Genomic DNA, 4596 nt, shown 5'->3' with positions numbered 1-4596 from the left:
GAAGACACACGGAGTAGAGCGAGGTTGTAACTTATGAATGGTAGGTGACGGGAACAATGGATAACACAGACAACCAAAAACTCGTAAGTGTGTGTAGGTGGGATCACGACGGTATAAGAGTTGTGTTGGTGACTGATTTTGATGTGTTTTACAGGAAAGAATGTTTAACAGATAAGTTGCCATGTGGAGAGCATGATGCCAAAATGATGGTGGAACAGAAGAATGAGCTAGCATAGTGCGTATCATATTGTTAATGGTTCTTATTTTTCGTTCCGCTTTCCCATTTTGTGACGATGTGTGAGGGCAAGAGAAGCGAAAAACAAGACCATGATTAGTGCAATATTGTTGAAATAGCTCATTATTATATTCACCTCCATTATCACACTGAAAAGATTTTATATTTTGCAAAAATTATGTTTGAATAAGATTTGTAAGTGACTTGAACATTTCAAATACATGACATTTTCTGCTAATAGGAAAGGTCCACAAGAAATTTGTAAAATCATCTAAAAATAGGACATAATATTTATGACCAGCAGAACTTAAAATTGGAGACGTCCACAAAACACTATGTAAAATATCAAAGGGCATCAAAGTAGTAGTTTGAGAATCAAAAAATGGCAATTTAACCTGTTTGCCTAAAACACAAGAGTCACAAATAACATAAGAATTAAAAGGTTCACAACATATGAACTTATTATTGCGTAGGGAATTTAAAACAGACACGCCAGGATGACCAAGACGACCGTGCCAGAGACTGGACGTAAGAGAGACAAAACTGGAGGGAGTGGTGATTGAATATAGATCGCCACGGCTGTCACATCTCATGAGAGGGATCCCCGTCTGAAAATCAGATACAGTAAAACCAAAAGGGTCAAAGGAAACAGAGACATTGTTGTCAGTGGTGAGTCGCCTCACAGAAATTAAATTTTTAATAATTTTCGGGGAATGCAGGACATGGTTTAAGTGAAGGGGTTGGTGAGAGGTGGCAATTTGTGTGTGTCCGGTGCCGTGAATTGGAATTCCATGGCCACTGCCAACAATAACTTTCTGATTTGAATTATTTAAAGGAAAATAAAACGAGAGATTACCACGTGATGCTGCCGTGTGAGATGTTGCGCCAGTATCTATGTACCACTGATTGTCAGGAGTGTGGAGAGACAGGGTGTGCATAGCTGCCTCAATGTCTGTCGGTATCTGAGATGGTGTAGTAGCTGCATATGCCTGACGACGTGATCCTAGGATACCTGACTGCTTCGGAGGACCGGTAGGGCGTGTCCATTGAGATGTGGGTAAAGGACACGGACGCATAGCCTATGGTGGTGGAGTCCAACCTCATTGTTGCCAGGCTGGGTACTGCTGCTGTTGCTGCCAAGGAGGAGAGGACCATGATGGAGGGGCACTGGGAGCTCCAGACTGAGGTCCACTTCGGTTACCACGGCCCTGGTTGCCACGAGAGCGAGAACGATTGTTGGGGCGGCGGTTGCCACGCTGAGAGGTGTCTTCAGAAGGTCGCTGCTGAGTGGTGTGCATGGCAGCATGAGAACCGGTGCTTGCCATTTTAGCCATACCGGCTTCTTCCAAAGTGAGCATGGAGCGAGCCTGGTAGAATGCAGGAAGAGGATTAGTCTGGCGAATCAAGGTGGCAACACTGCGGTAAGCTTCTGGAAGACCATCTATCATTTGAAGAACCAGACGGTGTTTGTTGACAGGAGAGCCGACATTTCTCAACTGGTCAGAGACATTGGGAAAATCCTCCATGCGAGTGTTGGAGAACTCTTGCTCAAGAGTGACAGCACGAGCGTTTTGATTGTCCTGGAAAATATCTGCCAAACGATTCCATGCTTCCACCGCCGTGGAGTTGGGCTCCAAAATAGTAGTCAACAAATCAGTAGAAATGGTGGAATAAATCCACTGAAGAACGGTGGCATCAAGAGTGGCCCATTGTTCATATTCAGCGTCGGTAGGGGATGGTGGTGCTTTTTCCGTAGATGGGACGATGTGATGCAAAACTCAATGTGAGCGGGCATGAATGCGGAAAAGTTCAGCCCACGTTCCATATTGATCTTTTTCCATTTCAAGAATAATAGGAATGTGGTTCCTAATATTGGAGACGGCAAGGGCAGGATGAAACTCAGTTTTTGAACCTTTGAGTACGGTGACCTTGGACTGGCCGGAATCACCGGTGGCATCGGCGGCTGAGCGGTCATTGGTGTTGCTGTGTTCCGAATCAGACATGATTTGTAATGGGAGAGTGACTCACGAACAGAAAACACAAATTACAGTTTTCAAAAAGAAAACAGACGGTACAGTGAAACAAAATGAAACAATTGACCACGAACAGTAACCAGGAACAAAAGCACAACACAAAGGAGAGAAAGGTATGGTATGGTGTGGTGATGTAATGCTCGTCGAAAACGTCGGTTCAGCTATCGGAATTGCGAACAAGGTGAGGAACAAAAGTACACGATTAGTGAAGGGGTTAAACACGATCGGTGAACAGAGGGGTCGCCTGAATGGGTTCGGACGATCGGAACGGCAGAGAGAAGAACACGATCGTGAACGGACCTTCTGTGAACAGCGGCGACGCAGTAGAATGGGAGGCGCTGCGACGGTGTTGGTTCTGACAGGAGGCTCTGCAACGGCGATTGCAAGGAAGAAGATGAAGGGAACACGTGTTTTTGTGTTACGCGTTTCTGTCTTCTCTGTTTTGTTTTTTTTTTTTTTTAAATTTAGAGAGAGGGATCGATTAGGGTTGATACCATGTAAGAGAATAGAATGCTTGTGTTTCTCATTCAACTGAATAGAATATATACAACTATTGTGTAACGTTTGGTCAACTATCTAATTATGATACAACATAATTACAGGAAAATAATTATAGCAAATTATGACAAAATATTCTATTCTATCAGCTCCTATTCTTATATGATAAAAAGAATTTTTCGCTTTCAAAGAGAGCCTTTTTTTGTTCGAGAAGATATAGGCTTTTAGATTAAAAAAAGACTTAACTCATTCTTTTTCCACCCTATCGATTTCTTGCGCGTCCTAATTTTTTTGGATTATATAATCCAAACAGAATAAACACCCCATAAAAGACTTCAAAACACGTTAAAACATTTTGGCTTTTAGAATCCGAATAGGGTGCGCGAGAAACTTATAGGATAGGAAAAGTAATGTCCAACAGACTTATAGAGTGGGCTGTGGGCCAACAAGCCTTAGAGTGGGCTGACCATAAATGTGTTTATTAAGCAAGCCGATACATCTAGGAGATTGCTCTTTATACTTCAAATATTGCTATCACAGACATGTAAATGACATTTAATACCCTCAACGGCAGTTAATTGCCGTTCGCTCTTAGTTTTTCTTTTCAAGCGAACGGTAGTTAACTGTCCTTGGAAGTATTTTTGTCATTTTCAGGTGTATGATAACAAACTTTTTGTGTAAACATCAATCTTTATACATCCAATTTGTCTTTCTCTAAATTATTTAGATTTTTAGTGGTATACCCCATACCTGACGGGTATGCCTCCAAGTTTCTCTAAAATTCATAAGGATATAACTTTGCTAGAATAATAACATCCAGATCAATTACTAGTTACTAGCAACATGTTCACAAATTTAAAAAAATGTCTCAATTATATTCTTTTATGTTGTCTTCTCTTGATCAACAATGATAGCATCCAGATCTTGTCTAGAAATACAATTTCATTTTACGTAAAATATATATTCACTCAAAGGCATACAAGTAATATCCATGATATTTAATTACTAGTCTGAAATTAAAAAGCAAATGCCATAGAATTGTTTGCCAAATAAATGGTGTGAAATGTTGAAACTCTTCAAAATGTTCACCTCCATCCTTGGTTATTTCAGTTGACAAATTACAAATTTCAGCACTTAAAAACAGCTATTAATTTACTTTTGTATTAACATAAACGGTTGATCGGCAATTATGCATCGTTTCTTCAGGGTTTCTAGTTTTAACTCTTGTAATCTCCCATCTTCTTTGCACACTGATGAAATTGAAATGGAGTGGTGCCTGCAAAAATACTCCAAAGCATAAGGTTCACAAACTAGCTAGTTTAATTATATAGGAAGAGAGGAATGCATTATGCCAACATAACTTTCACTTCAGAACTCTTACTTTTTGCATGTACATTATAATTTCCAGTTTTATAAGGCCTTTTTTTCAACTTATATAAAGCTATTTTCTGATACATCTATTTGCAATTAAAGATCTTGACGGACAGACTCTCCAATAATTTTGTGAAAAATTGTTTATTACTGTACTTGGCGATTTCCAAAATAAGCACGTGGAGAAGTAAAATATATGTGTGTACCCATGAGCCATGAACTTCAACCTTTTGTATTTATTCTTCTTCTAGCCACACAAAGCCCCATTTCACTTTAGAATGTGTTTGGATTAACTACTGTCAATAACGCCTTTAGCAACATATCTTTAAATATAAGTTGTTGTACTAAAGTCATAAGTTAATCGAGTTAAGCAAAAGGTTGGTACAAAAATAAAAACAAGTAAGGACTAAAATTTAAACGGGCTTTAGTCATTAAAACAAAAAAAGAATGATAAGTAAA

General features: G+C 39.5%; 1 pseudogene; it reads right to left on the bottom strand.

Annotated features, from left to right (window-relative positions):
- Positions 1-625: 625 nt before the first annotated feature.
- Positions 626-2238, bottom strand: LOC146959132 (uncharacterized; annotated as a pseudogene).
- Between the last annotated feature and the right edge of the window lie 2358 nt (positions 2239-4596).

The sequence above is a fragment of the Medicago sativa genome, chromosome 1 (assembly GCF_051527215.1).
Source record: "Medicago sativa cultivar Bolivia chromosome 1, Bolivia_mono, whole genome shotgun sequence".
Taxonomy (NCBI): domain Eukaryota; kingdom Viridiplantae; phylum Streptophyta; class Magnoliopsida; order Fabales; family Fabaceae; genus Medicago; species Medicago sativa.
The sequence above is the reverse complement of the archived record's forward strand: the minus strand, read 5'-3'. Positions and strand labels throughout refer to the sequence as shown.